At 42.6% G+C, this 22,493-nt stretch overlaps 1 non-coding gene across 1 annotated transcript; it reads right to left on the bottom strand.

Moving 5' to 3' along the window:
- Nucleotides 1-18,979: 18,979 nt before the first annotated feature.
- TRNAQ-CUG (transfer RNA glutamine (anticodon CUG)) lies at nucleotides 18,980-19,051 on the bottom strand. Its single transcript has one exon. It is a non-coding gene; the product is annotated as a tRNA-Gln (tRNA).
- Nucleotides 19,052-22,493: the final 3,442 nt, after the last annotated feature.

Here is a 22,493-nt window from a genome sequence, read left to right as displayed (position 1 = left end):
AATCGTGGATGCCCAAAACAAGCTCAAGCCTCCCCTTTTATAGCACAAGGGGAGACCGTTACATCGTGATCAGTGTCAAAGATCCCCCCGATTTCTTCACATCAAATCCCCGTACCCATTAAAACCTGCTACCTAGTACTTACTAGTCCTATGTTATATACATGTTTTTGTACATTTCCGTGTGCAATCCTTGCACACCCCCGTTCACACACATCCGGCCCCTTTTCTCCTCGTAGCCGGAATCCTTCACGACATCCACCCCCACCAAACCGCACATCCTCTAGCATGTGCCAAGTAGTGTAGCGGTGGGGATTCCGGCTCAGCCTTTACTCGTCTTCTCCCGATCCGTCGTTGGTCAGGTTTTCATCCGACTCCTCGGTGGTTCCGTCTCCGGTCTCCGAATTCAGTTTCGCTTTGTGCCGTTTCTTAAAGGCCTTCATCCATTTACCTGCGATTAGAACCGTGATCCTCGTCCCATCGAGCTCTGCCAGGTGGTATGTGGCATTGTTGTTTGTGCTCGTCACCACAATCGTGTGAATTTCCGGGTCGACCGGTGATGATTGTCGAGGTTGATGTCATAGACCAGCACCCAGTCGTTGTTGTCTGCCTAAGTCGTCCTAGTGAGAAAAGGAGGAAGAAAAGGAAGACGTATAGACAGAAGCAGTCGTAGCATAATTATGAGGCCGTAGCGTTATGAACACATGTAACGGTTCACACTCCAAGCATAACCGACCATGACTCTGTATATAAAGGGCATGGGAAACTTGTAAAGACTAGCTTAGTATTTTTGGTAATCTCTTAATATAGTTTTGTTGCTCTGAATCGTTGTGTCTCTCAGTTATTGCGTATACTTTGTGCGTGATTAAGTGTGTAAGTGTTTTTAGGTAAAGCTTACGCATCGTGCGAGGAATTCAATTGTAGCCGTCTTCCTGCGTCTCTTTCCCCTAAGCTCACGCCACACTATGCACTACAGTCACAACCATTCGTGAATACCATGTATACACTCTCCATTCCTTGCACCATAATCTTCTTAAACCATACCCCGATGGACTGAGGGTAGGCCGTGTTTACCCTACCAGCACCTTCCTCAATCTTCCCCGGCCGGAGTCGGTGTGTCTGATCGAACCGGACCTTGTTCCTCTTTCTCGCTTCCTCCGTTCTCGTCGTCACTCGCTCGACGTCTTCCGGCCTCCGCTTGAGCTGTCAGATCCACACCGCCAACAGCTCCTCTCGGCTCATCTCCTTCGCCCAGCAGACCGCCATCCATGACGAGATCGTCCACTCCATCGGCATAACCGGCTTTTTCCCGAACTTAAGTTCCGCTGGCATGTACCCGATTACCGAACTGTGCGTAGTTCGGTCGGCCCATAGTGCATAAGATAGGAGCCTCGGCCAGTTTCCCACTCGGCCCGTGCATAGCTTGTACTATGGCCTTCACGATCGGCATGTGCCCACACTCGACCTTCCCGTTGGCTTCCGGATTGTACGTCGTCATGAGTGAAAGCTTGACCCCTAATCGGTCGAACAGCTCCTGAGCTTCACGCATGTCCAGCTCCCCTTAGTCGGCCACGATCTTGCTCACACACCCGTACCAGCAAATCACATCTTCGATCAGGAATCGGCATACGGTGGTGGTCGTCTTTTTCGTTAAGGCTCGACCCTCCACCTGGTTTGTCATATCTTCCCGCGCAAGTACCAGGTACCTCATTTGCCCTACCCCCATCGACATTGTCACTAAATCGACCATCCACTTGAAATGAATGGTTGATGGGTAGGTCAGGTGTAACTCGTCTTGGTGCCGAACTCGAGAATGCACTTGGCAACTCTCGCATGTTGTTACAAAATCGTGCACGACCCGATACATCCCCGGTCACCAATACTTCTCCTTTAGTTTCTCGAACGTGGCCCATGTGCCCCGGTGTCCGAACTAGGGACTCTCATGGAACTCCAACACGAGCACCAATTGTTCTTCCTTCTTTGCCACCACCCGGAGCGGTGTGCCAATTCGCCTCTTTGGGTGCTTCCATATCTTACCATTATGTAGGAAGAACCGGTAATCCTTCTTCCGAATCCAGCTCGTTTCTTCCTCCGTCCATGTTGCGTCTACCGTCAACATATTACTTAGGAACCGCCTGATTCGAAGCCACTCCCCGTCGTAGTTGGTCTTGTCAAACTCGCTCTAGGCCAGAGTGCCCCTCTACTCACCCTCAATCAGGCCGACTCGAAAAATTCCTCGCCGACTTCTTAACCTTTAGACACCATGTCGTCCTCGTTGTCGAACCGCGTTCTTGAAAGCATATCGGCCATGGCATTGTCTTTCCCAGAGATGTCTCGTATCTCTGGAACCAAGGACTTCATGTACGCATCCACCTGAGCATCGCCAGGTCCAGAGTCGCGCATCCGGAAACCATGCCGAGAATCGACAGGCAGTCCGTCTCGAAGATTACTTCCGCCCCAATCAAATAGTCATTATCGGCCTTGACCGTCGAAACGATACCCCAGAGTTCGCGTTTAACCTTGGGCGTAGCCTCGTTGCCACTTGCTTAGCACCTTCGCACCGAACCGGAAGGGGAACCGTGTGTCATCCTCATCTTCCTGATTAACCACCCACCCAATTCTGGTTGAACTCGTATCCACCTTCAGATAAACTAGAGTGTCCTTCTTGTACACCGCTTTCCGGAGAGCCGATATCGCCACTAGCTTTTCCTTCAGTCTCCAGACCGCCTTCGTGTGCTCGTTGCGCGATTCGAATCTCCGGCCTGTCTTCAGCAAGCCATAGAACGGCTCCGCGATATGCGCATAGTGCAGGATCCAAATATGGTAGAAGGCGCACGCCCCCAGGAACTGTCGGACTTCCATGACCGACCGACACTCTTCCTTCATTGCCGAGATGGCCTCTATCTTCGCCGGAGACGGTTTCCGGCTGCATGGCCCGCACAAGTGACCGACTACCATGATCTCTAATTGTCTGAAAGTCGACTTCTCCCAGGAGAAGGTAAGCCGAGCGGCCTCTAGCCTCTGCAGTATCTTCTCGGGGGCGAAGATGTGGTCCGCGACAAACTTCCAGCTTCCGTCCGCTCCGATTGACTCCTCCTTCGCGTCCTCCAGACATCCCTTGATCGGGATGTCGTCCAAAAATGGCATGGTGATGTCCAGGATGCAGTCCCTCAAAACCTTGTTCATCGCATTCGCCATGTGTACCACCGAATTGGTTCCCCCTTGCGGTAGGGTAGACATCCAAACTAGGCCAAGAGGGGTTCGCATCGTCATGATGTCCCTACTCTCCACGAGTGGACGATCCGAGCGGAATCAAGGACGACCCGACTCGAACCACTCTCCAATCGACAGCCAAATCAACGTTGCGAACACCCGATCAGGAGAAATTCTCTCCTTAGAGTATTCAATGATCAGAGAAGTCCTCTACATTGCACAAGATGGACACATATGGTTATTGGATTCTGGTTCCACATTTCATGTGACCCTAATATTGAATGTTTTTCGAACTATTCAGCCGATGCCAGTGGCACAGTCCGACTAGGCAACAGGCAGGAGTGCAGAATCACAAGGACCAGAGAGGTTCCCATCCGATTGCCCAATGGCAACATGATCACCCTACACTAGTCTGGCATGTAACCGATCTGAAAGGGAGTCTGGTCTCCATCGACATGTTAGCCGAAGACGGGTACCGAACGACTCTAAGTGAGTCGGTATGGATGATCAGCCGGGGTAATCTCAGAATTGGGAGTGGATAGAAGTACAATAACTTGTATCCAATGATGGCGATCAATCCAGACGGGGTCGTGAACGTAGATGAAAAGACCGACCCGAACTTATGGCATGGATGACTCACCCATATGTCACAAGCCAGACTCGATTGGCTGATGGCAGTCGGGGAAATCCCTAAACGTCATGCAAAGACGGATTTCTGCAAGTATTGTTGATACGGGAAACAAACCCAAAGTCTGCACACTCTCCATTACGAGACAATACGACAACCCCTCGAACTCGTGCACACAGATATATCATGCTAGAGCGAGCACTAGGAGGCTCCCGATACTTCATCACATTTGTAGATGATTGTACATGGAAGACCTAGGCCTACTCCATCAGGTCCAAAGACGAAGCGCTCGCGGTTTTCACTCGGTGGATATCAGAAATGGAGAACCGGTCAGGATATAGGGTGAAGACACTCTGATCCGACAATGGAGGTGAGTACACCTCCAGAGCCTTCAAACAATACCTATCCAACAAAGGCATCCAACATCAAAAGACTATTCCTTACACACCGATGCAAAATGGAGTGGCAGAACGGATCAACTGAATGATCCAGGAGAGATGGGCATCCTTGAGTTGTCGAGTGCTCCTTATTCAAACCGATGGTTTACGATGCCGAAAAAGAACGACACACTGCGCTTAATTCAGGACCTACAACCAATCAACAAGGTGACCATTCAAAATGCTAGAGTCGGTCTGACAATCGATGAGTTTGAAGAGGCCTTCGCCATAAGGTCTATCTACTCGGTCGAAAACTTGTCCTCCGGGTATGACCAGTTCCAGCTGACCACTCTCTTTCTTCTTGATCGACGAGCAGTCGAAAACATTGTGGCCAACTTTTCTGCAATGTGTGCAGAATTCGCCTGATCGGCCCATTCTCGACTTCGACCGTTCTCAGTCTCCCCTCGTTTTCGATCGACTATGCTATCAATCGGCTCTGTCGGCTTGTTCTCTTGATTGACTATGTCTGTCAATTGGTTTGGTCAAGTGGTGGGCTTTTGCCGACTCCTCGATGATGAGTTCCATCGATTTTTACCGAATGTCCTCGATGAGGACTTGGCCAATTGTCTCATCCAGACTTAGGGTTTATCGGATATTGGCATATGTCGTGCAGAATACCTCCCAACTCGTCGGCAAGCTCGATAGGAGGGCAAGGGCTTTCACTTCTTCTTTGAAGTTGATCCCTTGTGAGGAGATTTCTGACAACACCCGGTTGAAGGTGTTGATGTGGGAGGTAGCTGGATCAGTCTCTCTCATCTTCATGTTGAACAATTAATTTATCAAAATCAGTTTTGAAGATGAGGACTTTTTCTCGTACACATCTCGTAGCTTCTCCGACAATGAGAATGTTGTCGTCTCTTTTGGCATGCTGAAGTAGACCTTTTCGGCCAGATGCATTCGGATGGTGGAGCATGTGATTTCGTCTGTAGATCTCCACTGTCATCGAGGCAAGTTTTTCACTATGTCGAATGGCTTCAACTTGTCTTCTAATGATCAACACGTCTTGCATCATCTCCTTCCATAGGGCAAAGTTTTTGGCATCGGATTTTCTGATTTCAACTCCTGTTCCGGATGTTGAAGCCATGTTCTTCTTTGAAAGTGAGATTTTACTGACCTGGAACACGTTCATGTTCACAAGTGGAAAGATCGCGCATAAATGGAAGGATAAGGAATATTCCATTTGATTTTCGTACTTTTTCAGTGATAATACAAAACACATTGATACTAATATAATACATTCTCAAATACACTATGAAAAAGGTTAAAAATCCTTTCAGCTTCTCTACTGCTCGTTGCCGCCGAACCACAAGTCGCTCCGATACCAGTTGTCGTTGTTGAATATGCGTAGAAATGTAGGTTTGTGTATATGAGGACCTATCGTATGTGTTCAGCAAACTACAAAGAATGGAAGCAAGAAGATACAACAGAAGATAGACACGGTTTAAGCTTTAATGGAAGCTCTGTTATTCTGTACTCTTTCTCTCTCTCTCTCTCTCTCTCTCTCTCTCTCTCTCTCTGTGAGACGCTATGCAAGATGATCCAGAAGTTCTTCTTTCTCACTGTTAGGTTATTGCTTATATATTAAGCCCTAACTCTTTGGATGAGTTCACACTAGGATACAAATTGGAAGGAGTTGGCCTTTTATGCCAACATGTTCTACGATAGTCGGGTCTACGCATCCGATCTCCCCCGGCGAGAATGTAAAGGCTTTCTCGTGCCTTTCGAGCATCCTCCGAAACCGGTCCTCCTCCACAAGCAGTAGGAAGCCACCCCCACTGATCTTGAGCTTCCGCAACGTCTCTCGTGGTTCGGCCAGACTATCAAGAACTGAACGGAGTGTCGGTCGTCCTGACTCTTCACCTTACCATAGGTTGAACCGTTGTCCAGGACCTTTGTTTCCATCCAGGCTGTCGTGATATAGGGTTCGTTGACGATGACCGGATGGGAGGATCTCGACATCCCCGACCTTCACTCAAACGTTCGAGCATGCTCTGTGTAGCTCCTTCATGGCTCGGGTCACCACGCGTATCTTCCACTCGTGCTTCGTGTTGATTGGCCATTTACCCTTCTTGTAGAAGTCCATGGACATTAAGTTAACCTCTGATCCGTGGTCGATTAGCGCCACCACTGGCTCTTGCACGTCCCGAATCTGGACCGGCGTCTCTGTGATAGCTCTTGGCCAGTGCGGCCTCATGTAGTGGCTTTCGTCATATTCGTCCTTTACTATCATCTCATCGATCAAGGTCGTCCTCACTTCGATTGGCTTCTCGGGCTCCGGCTCCATTGACAGCCTCTTCCTTTTTACGGAATCAACAATGCCATCAAGGAACTCCTTCTTCCCAATCCCTAGCACCTCCCTTAGGGTGAGCTCCACCCGGCTGTAGAGGATCAGCTCCTACAAGACACTCCGCAAGTCCGTCGTCCTCTCTATCTCCGAGCTCAACCGAAAGCCTGGTAACCTCGTCTTCTCCTGTGAGCCGGTTGGGCCTCCGTCATTCTTCTTCAGCCCACTCTGGGTCTCATACCGGTTCAAGCGACTGGCCCCTCCGGCCTTTCCGGCCCGTTTATCTTCCACCAGAACCTTGTAGTTCTGGCACGCGGCTTCCACGAAGCCGGTTTTCTCTTCTACTGGATCGTCCCATCCGGTGCCCTCTTGGACTCGCTTCTCCCCGCGGTTAGCTTCTTCCTTCCTTAGCCTCACCTCGGTCAGGCCCTCTAGCACAAGCGGATAGAGTCCGGTTTTGCTTCCGGATCTAATGCCTTTCTCTCCTCCTACCTGGATCCCTGCCGACACCGAATAGTGGATGGCCTTGGCGTTTCGGGCCGCAACTTCCTCCATTATCCTTTTCATCCCACCCCGACCGGTATTTACCTCCAAGGCCCTCCACGTATCGTTGGCATGCACTCGGTCGTTCCAAAGGTACACTATGTTACTCCTAAGTGCCTAGGCGAAATTGGCACAGTCCCTCCGGACGTGGCCGACAACGTCGCACCACATACACCTCTATTCGCACGACTAAACCCAGTCGTCCCTCCGAGCCTGTGCAATCTGGAGATCGCACACCATCTTGGTCAGCTCTTCAAGAGTTATGCCCCCGGATGGTCCTGCTACCACGTTGGTCGATGTCGTGCCCTGTTGGGGACAAGGCCGTCAGTGCAGAAGTGCAAGCAACATTCGTGATGAAGGAATCTGTGTATGCATGAGCAAGATAGACACAGAGGGGGGGAGAGAGAGAGAGAGAAAGAGGCACAAAGGAAACGTTATATTCCAATAGCAATAGTTACAAATGACAACCAACCTTCACTAAAGGTTACAAAGTCACTTTATATAGTGACTATCCTAGGGCAACTGCCCTTTATGCTATTTACAGAAATAGCCCGAACTTGGGTTGTCCAAAGGGACAATGTGAATATGGCCATTATACACTCGTATTCGACACTCCCTCGTAATGGGCGTATACATGGGTTATCTTAAAGAATTACAGGTATATATACAAGGTTTATCGGACAAATTAGTTTTGTTAGAGTCGGCAAGATCTAAAGACAGAAGACTGAATCGGTCGGGTCGGAAGAGCTAAAGCCGATCCTCAGAGAACCGATGTCGGTGGTCCGAAACCATCCTGTGTTGTGTGTCTGACTTTAACCAGACCGATTTTTCGTTATGCCCATCTGGTGCCGAAGGGACCGAAAGCGATCCATCGAAAGACACTTGGTCATTCCATCTGCGAAATTATCGGTTGTGGATATCTTTTCGAGACCGATTTTCCCTGAAATGACGCAGTCCCGAACGAAGTGATATCGAACGTTGATATGCTTAGAGGCGTTGTGGTGGACCGGATTTTTTGACAAAGCAACAACACCCTAACTATCGTTGTAGACAAATAGAGCCGAGTCGGAGTCGACCTGTCGAAACGTGTGCGCCAGCTGACCAAGCCATAAAGCTTCTTTTGCCGCGTCAGACACAGCTACATATTCTGCTTCGGTCGTTGAGGTGGTTGTGTACTCCTGAAGTTTTCACTTCCACGAGATTGCTCCATTGCCAAATTTGAAATAGTATCTGGTTGTTGATTTCCGACTGTCTACACAGCCGGCGAAGTCCGAGTTGGTGTAACCAACTACACCTGAGGTTGAGTTCGGGCCGAAAAGAATGTCGTGGTCTTTTGTGCCAACTAGATATCTGAACACATGCTTGACTGCGTTCCAGTGCGATCAGTCGGGGTTGTGCATGAATCTGCTGACGACTCCTACAGCGTGAGAAATATCATGTCGTGTCGCGACCATCGCGTACATGAGGGAGCCGACTGTCGGTGCATAAGGTACCGACTTCATATCTTCCCCCTCCGGACCGGATGTCGGACAATCTCGCTGAGATAGCCGAAGGTTAATGGGGATGTCGGACAGTCTAGTCCGCTCTTTGAGCTTTGTCAGTTTTTGCTTTGAGTGCTCGACAGTCGGCTTTGATGTGTCCCGGTTTCTTGCAGTAATTACAGATTCGGTTGTCCCGGGACTTGCTCCAACTTCGTTGATTGTTCGGCGGTCAGGAAGAACTTCTTCCCCGGTTGTTCGATCGATCGGTCGAACCTTGTACTATGTAAGCTTCGTCTGTCGAGTCTTTGGCGAAAGACTTTCTCCGAGCTGCTTCAGTCACGATTGCGCTCGTGACTTCGGAGTACTTAACTGCAGTTGTTGAAGCATTGCACACGGTTGTAACGAAAGTTTCCCATGAAGAGGGGAGACTACTCATGAGTATCATTGCTCTGATTTCATCCTCGATTGTTGTCCCCTGAGACGAGATTTGGGAGTTTATGCTTTCGTACTCGTTGAGGTGTGCCTGAACCGAATCGGATTCTTTCATCCGCAAGTTGTAGAGACGCCGGATCAGATACATCTTCGTTGCGGCAACCTTCTTTTCATAAGTTTCCGACAGTGTTTTCCAAAGTTAAAACGTTGTCGTGCATGATTGCACTATGAAGTACACTAACTCCGACAAGTGCATCCGAATCGTGGCGCGGACAATTCTGTCCAGCTTTAGCCACTCATTTGCCTTGTATGCTTCTGGAAGATTTTCATTCTCAATCGGGTCTATCTGACCCTTGACTATGAGATAGTCCTGCATTTGTTCCTTCCAGAAGTTGAAGTTCGAACTGTCGAACCTCCTTAGACTCATCTCTGATGAGCCGGATGTTGATGCCATCTGCTTCGATTTCGGTTGGTAAGACTCGGTTCGGAGTTGACTACGAACCTTAGTGGGGTGCATCCGGTCGGCTCACCCGATATCGTTCTAGTCGGTTTTGAACCCGATTCGGTTTGGTTTCGGATACTTGTTGCTAAACTTGCTCGGAGTGACTCCGGTAACTTGAGGAACAGAACCAGCTGGTCTTCCCGAATGTTGCCGAGTCGGAGTGAGCCCGGTTAGCTTCCGATTGTATGTCGAATACCGATTACACAAAACCGATTGTTTGGGCCGATTCTACTTCGGATGATTGCAGCGATGAGAGGGACGGATCCAACTCATCCTCCTGAATGTCGATCAGCCGAGTGAAGCACGAAGTGGTTGTTGCCAGGAGACCAATCTGCAACGAGTGGTTACAGCAAGCGGGTGAATAGCGTCTAGTGACCTATTCGGATATTGTTTAACCGAATGAAGCACGATTGGGTCGGTTGTTGCTCAAGGAGCTCCCCTCAAGTGATTACAATCACAGGAACAGAGTACAACCGACTGGCTTACTCCAATTTGTGATTTAACACAGTGAGATGCGAGCTTTTTGTTTTTCTTCTCCCTTCTCTATTCTTCAAAGAAAACGAAAACAGAATGTTGTGTTGTGCAATGACGGCCGGCAGCGGGTTGAAGAACCTCCAACGCTCTGATACCAAATGTTGGGGACAAGGCCGTCAGTGCGGAAGTGCAAGCAACATTCGTGATGAAGGAATCTGTGTATGCATGAGCAAGATAGACACAGAGGGAGAGAGAGAGAGAGAGAGAGAGAGAGAGAGAGAGGGGCACAAAGGAAACGTTATATTCCAATAGCAACAGTTACAAATAACAACCAACCTTCACTAAAGGTTACAAAGTCTCTTTGTATAGTGACTATCCTAGGGTAACTGCCCTTTATGCTATTTACAAAAATAGCCTGAACTTGGGTTGTCCAAAGGGACAATGTGAATACGGCCATTATACACTCGTATTCGACATGCCCGACTCGAGCCACCGTCTTGTTTCGTCCGTTCTTGTCAGAACCGATTCCTCCGACTTCCTCCCCACACTCGGGCCAGTCGTCGACGACCCTACATCGTTCCAATCGCACTGTTTGTCGAAACGGCTGCAAACTCTTTTAACCACTGCCTAGTTGGCCGTGAGACCCTCGTCTATCTCCAAGAGGAGACCCACCTTTTCGCGATCGAGCAAGTCGACCAACTTCATAAATAGCAAGACCTTGCTCGTGTTGAGCATGGTCCGGTCTAGCGTCGAGAGCCGTGTGAACCACCTTTCGAACTCCTGAAGCAACACTAACGTATTCCGTCCCTTGCCGGGGGTCTCGACCCAATCCATAAACTCCTTCTTCGACAGCCGGAGCAAGTCGTCGAAGTCGTACCTTTCGAGTAGACGCCCCTCGAATTCTACCCAAGCACGGTGGTCTGTTTGCACCTCGAGCACCTCGCATGGATGCTCGGCGTAACAACTCAAGGGAATCCGGCCAACCGTCTATCCTCCAAAATAACCCTCATCATCATTTCGGCCCAATAGGCCTCTAGGTAGCTTGTCGCGTCTTTGCCATTGAACCGGCCAATCGCACTGACTATCGCCTCTATGGCTCTGTCAAGGGTACCTGTACCCTCCCTTGCGTTTACTATACAATCGACAGTTACTGCCATCGCATTTGCTAATTCGCTTCCTCTCATGTCGAACTCCTCTGCCATGGTTTTACACATTGGAGCTTTATAATCTTGACCTTTCAATGCTTTAATTAATTTTGTTCAACTTCATGTCTTATCATGTTGAACTCCTCTGCCACCCCCTCTCACGTCAGGTTCACCAAAGATGTCGCGGTATTCCGCACGAACATGTGGAAATGGAGCCAGACACGTGCCCGATTCGGGACGATTCCCGGATATCGATCGGTTAGCGCTCGGGCTTGAAAAAGTGTAACATTCCAGTCAAGATTCCGGACAACAACGATGAGCTCACGGGCTCATGGGCTCAGACACGCACACAACAAGAACAGATCAGGAATAAGAACACGATCTCGGAGCGCAACAAACCGCAACAAGTAGGAACCACGCGGGAGTACCCAAACACAAGAAGAGACACAACAAAACTCTAATGTTTAACAAAGAACAAAAGGATACAACTGGACTTGGCTGGCAACAGTGCTTCAAACTACAACCACCGCAAACACACTCAGAACGATGAACCTTTGGTCGGGAGTTCACGGGCTTCCTGCGGGATGAGAGGCTTCACCTTCTTCCCCGGATCAGCGCGAAACACAAACAGAGAGAGAGAGAGAGAGAGAGAGAGAGAGAGAGAGAGAGAGCATACAACAAAACTCAATTCAAAAAATAACACTCTATACATCACAATGTGCTCAATGAGCACTTTTTATACAAGCCCTGACAATGGGCTGACACAAGTACTTGAATGCTCATTTAAGAGCATATGACACTAATTGCCTATTATATTCCTATTTCTAAAACTGGAATATAGGCCTCTAACGGCTTGTCGACTCCTAGCCAATCCAACTGTCAGCTTCTTCAGCCAATTCTTCAACGAATCCGGCTTTCGGCTTCTTCAGCTGATCCAACATGTTGAGCTTGTCTCTCAACAAAATGTTCATGTCGTTATCATATTTGTTGTGCAAGAGGTCTCGTGTTCAAATCTCTTTACAACCTAAGTTACATATTTACCCTATTCTTCTACGTTTCTTTTGTTTAATCTAAAGTCCCAACCCTAAACATGTAGGTGGGACATATAAGGAGACAAAGAAAAACCTTATAAACCTTTAGAACAAGTGGTGCTTACAAAAGCACCATAATTTTAAATTTGCAAAACCTTTTGTTAATGAAGTATGAAAGTAGAAATACAAGCTTTCGAGTTGCTTCTCCGATAATCCTTTCGGGATTGTTTCTCAATTATGAGTTATCAACTCCTCGTGGGGCTTCGAACAATTCTTTGAATTAGGAGTTAAGTATGTGTGCAAGGTTACCCTCATCAACTTCAATGATCATGGAGACTATTCTTGTATGTTGTTGAAATGCCTCCATTCTATAGAACAAATTCTCATGGATATGATAATGGGCAAAAAAACACTTTAATAGGAGATGAGTTTAAAAGCACAAATGTCAACGACAATCATGAATGTACATGAACAAATGTTAACTTCAATAATAAAATTTTAATAATTTATCTTTCACTCTTAATAGTACCATAGTATTTACTTTCTAACCCTTTCATTGGTAATACTACCTCATTTCTATTTATAATCATATGAAGAATTAAAGTTTTTTTTTTAACTTTGAATAGTTTGCAAATTTCTAGGTTCCATTCATGAGTGTCTGCGGCCCGAAGAGTTGCTTCTATATACTAGATGAAAGAAAGTTAAATAAAGAAAAATGGTCTAAAATTTTACAAGTTGTATTAAATGTGGAAAGTAAATTAGGTTACAACTTAACATGTTAGTTAGTATGACATGTCCAGGCTACCATGATTGTATATTATGAAATCATACCATGGAATTTGAGCATTCTAAGTGTCGCAAATATTAAATCCTTAAGCAACATAAACAAGTAAACACATGATATTTATTATTTGATGTAGTGAGCCAAAAGTTTTAGTCTTGTGTTGTGGGCCCAACCAAAATATAAATCAATTAAGCTATATATATACACATAATAAGATAAGGAAAATCATAAGATCTTGCCATTTATTGCTTGCAATTTTACTATTTACCACTATTATTAGATAATAAGACACTCATCATAAGGCATATATCACGAGTACTAGTACCCTCCTCCACGACATTTCTATGTACATATGTATGTTTCACAACTGGATGGATTGTAACCAACATGGGCCATCGGGTTGTGTGCATGACATAACTTTTGCCTTTCCCTTTGAAAGAGTAACACAATACAATAAATATCATGATCCTAATTTCAAAGGTGAGCATGAAGTGTGGAAGTTCACAACGTTTTGGAATAAATTATATTATCAACTCCCATAATGTTTCCTATCATGGAACCTAGATAGGGGGACCAATACCTATCTTTAAGCAAACAATCAAGGCTATTTTATGTGTATTTGTATGTTGGTGTTGTGTACGTCTCCATGTGTGCGTGACACATGAATCGCTTGAGAGAAAAAGACAAAGTCACTAAGATTTCAATATATATTGGAAAAGTAAGCCTTGAGTGCAACCACCATTTTAGAAATATGCATATCAATGCTATGATGTATATATTCTACTTAAAGAAATACACCATATAAGTAAGCACATGACTACATGCAAGAATACAAACAAAAAATGACTTTGATATCACTTGAAAAAGGTAATGCAATTTTTATCTAACAAATGCAATATAGAATGCATGTATATGTGTGCTAAAGGTATATTTATCTTGCATGCAAAGCATTGGCCGAAGAAAGTTTGGGGAACATTCATGCACAAGAGATAGACAATTTGTATAATCGTCCTCAAAGGTCCAATTTGACTATAGGACCAAACTAAAATATAAAACATTTTCACAACCAATGTGCATGGAGATTGTTAGTGACTCTCAACATTCAAGAGTTGTACTAATGAACTTCATAATTGAGTATGGACGTTGTGATTGGAATAGAAACATGTGTTAGGATAGGTTTGAGTTGAAAATTAGGAGAAAGAAAACTTAAATGTGGTTGAAGATGGATGGATTAGACTAAAGTATTTGACTAAGGAGAAATAAGCATAGTTGATGAGTCTTTCTTAGCGCCTTGTATGGTTTGTGGTTAACCAAGACACATTTGCATGAACGAATTATATTGAAAGTTTCACATTTGTATTATAGTTTATTTTGGAGCTTTATCTTTTGTACCATGTCCCAAACCATATTCTCATAGATATGTATAGAAATCATATATGTGAATACGCTCTTGCATCCATGAGATATGAAGCATGAAATATTGTTGTATGTAATGATGCAAAATTCTTGTATGACGCCCATGTCACTAAACATAATAACCTTTTCCTTGGGAAGTGATTGATGTCGTCTTCTAGATTGAGAAAAGGTTGATCTCAATCATAGAGAGAGAGAGAGAGAGAGAGAGAGAGAGAGAGAGAGAGAGAGAGAGAGAGAGAGAGGTTTTATTATTGTTCACAAAGATCAATGCGAGACTCCACATCTTTCATAAGTCGCCAATACATTAATGTTTCAAAAAGGCCTCATTCACAAAGAATCCTATTGGTGCATCATGAAGCAAAGTGTAATGTATCCCATCCTACAAACAAAAACTTTATTTTGTGCACTAGACATTAGAAACTATGGCTAGTTAGAGAATTGAGAAGCCCTCTCTTATTTAGGTTTGTGTCCACCACTTGGTCAAAGCATATCCCATGCTCTAAACCTTACACATTGACTCTTTAATCATGCATGTATGTGCAACGAAATACCATGTCATGTGCCTCATTAGGGCTCTCTTCTTGAGAGCATTCCAACTATGTCGACATTTAAACATCCAACTTCATAACACTAGGAATTTCTTGATTAATAAAATACGAGGTAGTTGGTTTGGAACCCCATTGAATACTTTTCTATAGGCGTGAGAAATCAAATGAACCTTACAAGACAAAGGTAAATATGAAACTTTTGATTGCAATTTGATAGAATTTCTATAGTCAACCCATACATACAATGTAATATCCATGATAATATGCTAGCTCCAAAACCATTGAATGTACATTTTTTGAGATCACTTTGCACATATTAGTAAAGTCTTACTACTATCATTAGAAGCACCAAAAAATGAACAACAAAAGACTATATAGGCAGTAGAACCTTGTATTAAGAATAGCGTGATTTTCTAAATGCAAAAGTGCTACACACGTCATAGTGATTTAAGTACCAACATATTATGGGGATAAAAACAAGGAAATAAAAGTTGAGGGCGTACTCTAAGTGCTTAGTCTTGATATTTATGTAGGAGACCCTTATTTCAAAAATGGAAAGAGGTTGAAAGAGGTGCATGATAACCAAGAAATCATTTCCAAAATAGGAAAATCACCTCCATAAGGCCAATTTAGTTGTTGTCTCATCACTAGCATGTTATGCCCCTAGTTTATGGGGGTCTCAAAACACAATTGGCACACTAAAATTGGGACACATAAGAGGATTTATATTATATCCAAGAAAAAAGCTTACAATACTCCCAAATTTGGGACAAACCAAAGACGGGGTTGGGATGAGTTGGGACAAATTGAGACTCAGTCGAGACAAGTTAGGGACTCAAGACAACTCAAAAGTCAAGAATGAATCAAAATGAGGAGAAGCTCCTCCTTGTATAGGCCAAAGGTGATTGTTGGGCCACCCTAACCATTAGGCCAAGAGGTGGATTTGGGCTACCCTAAACCCTAGGACTGGAACGTTGGGATTGTCCCAACTATGTTTGGGATTTCTTGGGTGCACCTCCAAACCAAGGTGGCGCCTTCTTTGGGATTGGGAGTGGGCTCCTTAGTGTCAAATACGGGTGTATTATGGGCTATATTCACACAATCCCACTCGGACATACTAGATTTAGGACATTTCTATAATTAGACCAAAGTGCAATTGTCGTAGGTAAGTTATTATATAACTAACTCTGTAACCTAGTTCATGATGATGTGCGTTGCTATATTTTGAATAATACAGATTGTATTCCCTGTGCCTCTCTCTCTGTCTCTCTCTGTCTCTCTGTCTCTCTCTCAATTTCTCTATACAACCTCCTTGATCTTGTTGATGTTGTCTTACTTTGTTTAATGTTGTTCATCTTGTTCTTGATTCTTCATCACGTAGTGTTGTATCCTATTCCGCATCATTAACGACCGTTTCCAACACTTGGTGAGTCCCTGTTTAGTTTGGGACAACCTAGGGACACCCCAAACATCTAACGCAAACCTTTCTAAAAAAACATGTTACGTTGTTGAACAAACATGAATAAAATACTAAAGTTTATATCCTTCAACTTGAAACTAAGACTTTAACAACTACCACCTAAATGATTTGGTATAATTTTTGTGGGTTGTGGACAATCAACCAATAAAATCCATTGAAATCCTTCTCTGATTTACATTCAAAATTTGCAAATGGATGTAACAAACCAACTTCTATGAAGTATTCAATTCGATTCACTTGGCAAATAGGATATTCGAGTACATCCATGAAGAAGCATGATCAATAAATTTGACATCCCCAAGTGACATATGTTTTTACATATCTCAGGATATACAAGGATATGACACCTAATGGTCATGGTCCAAAAGGACATAGCCTCTTTCCTTATGAAGCATAAACTTCAACGATAAAATTCTTCCGCTTTCTTAGCTCATTTGTACTAAAGGTGGGCATAACAATCACATGGCCTTCAACATAAATGGGATTATATCATTTTTGTACGTTGTCTTATATTTGGAATCACTCTCACATTAACGACACAATCCATCTAGAAAATAGCCTGCTATGTGAATAAATGATAAAGCATGCATTTTGGTATAGTACTAAATCCATATAACACTACATAAAAGTCTTGTTGGGGTCTAGAGTTGGTAACATTGGTGTTGTTGACAAGTTTATACTTGCTATCTCAAAAAACTTATTGTTTTTAATCAGTCAATGTGCACAAACAATCTTTATCTTCGCATAGTTGTGAACACTTTAATCATTATCTTAGTATTATCATTATATTTTAATCGATACACTACTTTTCACAAAAAAGAAAGAAAAAGCTAGAGTCACTACAACTAAGAAATTAAACATCAAAACAGTGTAATGTATATGCAATTCAAAAGTATATTGAAAAAATCTACATATATAAATAGAAAATTCATGTGGTGACAACTTTTATGAGACAAAAAGTGTTAGTTTTGGAGCCACATATTAAATGTAACTAGATAAAAAAGATAGAGATGTAAAACATATTATCCAAAGACTTGATATTAGCGATTAACTATTTTGGAGGAAGGAATATACATACATACATACATATATATATATATATATATATATATTTCCTCGAGGCTTATCTTGCAATGCTATACAATGACCAAATTTGTTTTTGCAACTTCGAAATGTTTAGTGTCATTGGATGCATTACTTTTTAAACATGGATACAAAATTATTTGTCACATCAATGTATCAAAACAATTTGATCCATGTGTGAACTTACATTTATTTTTTCATGTGACCCATCATTATTCTAACATAAATTCCAATTTTCTCGTACATTCGAGTTTCTCATACCCACGTTACATTCATCTATTGTTATACTACAACTATTTAGTGTAACTAGTTTTAGAATATGAATTGCTAACCCTATTACATTTACTCTTATTCGGCTTGCATAACAATGTGCATCCTTCACGAAATTCCATTACCATATTTTTTATATATATTATTGGCCAAACATTAAACACCTAAACCTTAAAACTCTCATGGTATTATTTATTTCTCATATTAGCTCTAGCTACATATTATTTATTTATCTCAAGATTACAATGAGAGATTTAAGGTTAACGAAAAAAGGATGTTGGTAACCTTAAATAGTACCATGAGAGATTTATTTATCTTATGGCAATGTTGCTTGTTTCATACACAAAAAAGGGATGATGGTAACTTAGAGTGATGCTTAATTGCTACCCATTTCAACTTTACTGGTAGCAAAACATTGGTTGTAATGTGTAGGTTTTTGGTTCTAAGGTATGCCCATTTAGTCATTGAGCAAAGCTATGGGCACATATTTACTACGTGTTGGGTATGAACAAGTGCCAAAAACAATTACACGCGAGACAACAAAGTGGGGATGTAGATGAATTTGGTAGTTGCGGCATAGTCCGGTAGCAATGTATAAATAGGGAACCTTTAGAGAGCATGTTAGAGTAAGCCCAATAAATATAGCCAAATGTTCACTTTATGCTTTAAGTTGTATTTGTATATGCTCACTTAGGAGTTTTGTAACCAACCTCCTTTGTCATCCTTTGTGTTTCTCTGTTTTCTGCAAAAGTTAACATGGTAGCATAGCACTAGATCTTGGGGTTGTTACTTAATAAGAGTTGTTGAAGGAGGAGAAAGAAGCAGAGATAACACCCATTAAATAGGTTCCTCTTGTTTTCTGCAAAAGTTTACACAGTAACATAGCACTAGATCTTGCGATTGTTACTTGATAAGAGTTGTTGAAGGAGGAGAAAGAAGTAGAGATAACACCCGTAGGTTCCTCTTGTTTTATGCAAAAGTTAACATGGTAACATGGCACTAGATACTGCGATTGTTACTTGATAAGAGTTGTTGAAGGAGGAGAAAGAAGTAGAGATAACACCCATTAAATAGGTTGGTTAGTGTAGTGAACAAGGGAGAACTAACTTTATGTCTACTCTGATGCAACACACAAATGGTCATTATTATTATTGAGGTAGTGAAGGCCGGTGTGTCATTGTTTATTTCTATGGATTAGGATGCAAAGGAAAGGTGATTGTAAAGTCAATCTAGGTCCTACCGAGACTTGAACTCGGGCTATTGGATTCAGAGTCCAATGTCCTAACCACTAGACCATAGGACCATCTCAAGGTGATTGCAAAATATAATATCCTAATAACAAGATGAACTTAGAGATTCGATCTCCTTTGAGGAGTTCTCGTTGCACCAAGAGGAGGCCTTCTCTATTTATAGACGGGGAAAATGAATTAGCAATGTTGGCCCATTCATAGCTTGTAAAGGATAGGTTGGAGTTTTAAATGAGTTAGCATATGATGAGCAATAAAAATGAGTTCAAGAACTTAAGGAACATCAAGGGTTTATCCATTTCAATGGGCAACAACCAAGGTGTTACCATGTCATAAATATTGGAGTATTGTTTGCCAATCTGATCAAGGTCAAATATGTATACATAAGTTAGTTAGAGGAATTCCTAACTACGTCTTTATAATGTTAGTTAGAGGAATGCCTAGTTAGGAAAGGTTTTGCCTTTAGGAATATAATGTGATTGTGCACATTTAATGTAATAGAATCTAAAGTACGTAGAAGGAAGAATATGGACACAAACTATAAGGTTGTGTTCAATGCAACCCCCCCCCCCCCCCCACTACATTTAATTAGAGTGTTTTGAGCTAAGCTTGTTATATGTACCCAATTTTAATCTTTCCATTGTTGTATCAACATTTAAATATCGTTATGCATTAATTCTTGTACTTTAAGACGGGATCAATGTGTACTTCAAAGGTCAATGTAGTTGACTAAATAATTAAATTTGATGACATAATATAAACAATACTTAGTGAACAAAATGAATTTCCCACCAAGTGACAAGCAAACATAATTTATTCGAAGTGTAGTGAAATTTCAAGTTAAGGATTTGACAAGGGGAACTTAAAGAGCAAATTGAGCACGAGAGGACACCAATCACTATATAACAACATAGTGTTCAAACCTAGATTAATATGTATTCCAATAACTTATATGAATCCAATGAAGAAGTTGAAGAGTCAAGACCATGTTGGAGGAGACCTAAGAGGTTTTGGGGGACATAATGCAAAAAGAGATGTCAATGAACCTAGGACTCAAAATTTACTCAATAGATCGCAACATTGGACCAATACACACATTAGCTTGTTATGGAATACTAGAAGATTATGTGTTATACCCCCCCCCCCCCCCCCCCCCCTACACAGTTCTGTGATCGAGAGTATCAATAAGAGCATGTCACATCATTCCTGATCATTTGGAATTCCAACCACACAAACTTGATATATGGCGGAATAGTCAAACAAGTTAGTGAAAGAATATGGTGCATCAAGAATGAAAACATGGTCGTGTTGGACTTTGATCAAAATCCAAATTGTCCTACTATCTCCAATGCCAACTAGGGATGTGACATGGTTCCAACAAAAGTTTCGATGCATTATCTATTTCACTGTCAAAAACTCATCCACGAATTATGCATTAAATGAACAACAATATGCAACCTGCCATGTGTAAAACAAAACCAAGATCCAAAAAATTAAGTACAAGTGGATTTCAGTAGTGATAAATGTGACTTCTAAAGGAACTTATGGCAATTTGGCTAAGAATTCCAAATGAACAATGGAGAACTTAAGCGAAAACAAGGAGATTTCCACATGAACTATGCCCACTTCCAAAGCAATTATGTAAAATATGTTTGAATTGAGGTGATTTCGACTAGAATTGGGGAGAATTCTAAAGGAACCAAGGGGAATCTCAGGGAAATAGGTGGGACTTTCCAAGAGTTTGAGGAAATTTCCACAAATGGAGGAAATGGTCAAAAGAAACGAGAACAAATTTAATATTGTGTTACCATTGTTAGAATGAATGATAACCTTGACATCAATCCTCGTTGCACTAAGTAGACAAGAAACGCAAACAAGTGCCAATAAAGCTAATAGAAATCCCAAATCCTCTAATAGATGTATTGTAGTCCATCACATGGCCGCAAGGCAAAAAGAACAACACGTGGGCAAAAAAAGAATGAGTTTATTAGCAAGCATAGTCCTAGGTTTGCATGTGCCAACCAATTATATGTGGAATGATCATCCAACCATAAAGCCGCCAACATTCAAAATCAAAGGGAGTAATGAGTCCCAACCAAATAACTAAGAACAATAAATAGTTAGAGCATTGTTCAAAACAAGTGCCAATTCAATTAATAGAAATTCCAAATCATCTAATAGATGTATTGTAGTCCATCACATGGCCGCAAGGCAAAAAGAACAATACGTGGGCAAAAAAAGAATGAGTTTATTAGCAAGCACAGTCCTAGGTTTGCATGTGCCAACCAACGATATGTGGAATGATCATCCAACCATAAAGACGCCAACATTCAAAATCAAAGAGAGTAACAAGTCCCAACCAAATAACTAAAAACAATAAACAGTTAGAGCATTGTTCATGTCTCCCACCACCAAAGAATGCAACACCAATTGGTGTAACCAAATGAGGTATTGTATACCCTCTTCGACTATAAGGTAGCAATAAACATAAAAGATATTTTGCAAAGGACTTCCATGTTCAACCAACAAGTGACAAGAATTATAGAGAAGATAGTGGATAACTCTAGGAAAATTGATCAAGTAACAAAGGTAGAAGCGGATATGAGATCATACCAACATATTCGTCTTCCAAAACTAGTTGTGCAAGAGAGAAGCTTTGGATTAAATGGATCAAATGTTATAAGATCATCACAAATTTGAGAATGGAACTTACCAAGTTAGACCCTAATCCATAACAAATTGAAAAATAATTGATTAATGGAGTCTAACTAAATATAAAACTATGCCACCTAACCCCTTTTTTTGAGATAAGGAGCTAGTTGTTGACCTTGTGGATAACTGCCAAGATGACCCAACCATGAGCAATTGTGAAAAATCCTACATTAGGCTCAAACAAAGCACATCACACCATTCACAATGATGGATGTACGGAGGGCATTAGAAACATTATGAAGAGGAATCTAATGTTGGAAAACTAGTACTAATCTTCTAGGCATGATCAAACATTGTGTTGGGAAGGTTCAAATAAAATGGATCAAACCCTACCACATTGTCAACAAAATCAAGGTACTTACCAATGATAGAACATTGGATGGTGGAGTCACAAAAAAGTTAATCATTGATGAATTCTAACTAAAGTTATACTATGAAACCATGTCACCCAACCCATTCTTCCAAGACAATGATCCAATTGTAGAGTGGACAACAAACAAGAGAACCCAACGATTGGCAAGTGCGAAGTGCCACAATAGGCACAAACTAGACAAGTCACATCCTTCACGACAATGGACGTGACAAGACATGTAAACATTGCGGGACATGAGTGTTCTATAGAAAAGATGCATGCTCCAAGTGACAACTTGGAGGTGAAACCCAAACTTCTAATAACTGGCTAGCTAATAAAGGAGGTGGAGGCATAACTAGTGACTATGCACAAACATGTTGGGTCTTCAAGGGGTATTGTATTAAACAAGGCACGAGACAACGAGGCAAGACCAA

The sequence above is a fragment of the Azolla caroliniana genome, unplaced genomic scaffold, assembly GCF_043228905.1.
Source record: "Azolla caroliniana isolate FFs.n. ecotype wild unplaced genomic scaffold, voAzoCaro1.0.p SCAF_2, whole genome shotgun sequence".
NCBI lineage: Eukaryota > Viridiplantae > Streptophyta > Polypodiopsida > Salviniales > Salviniaceae > Azolla > Azolla caroliniana.
Note: the sequence above shows the minus strand (reverse complement) of the source record. Positions and strands in the feature narration are given on the sequence as shown.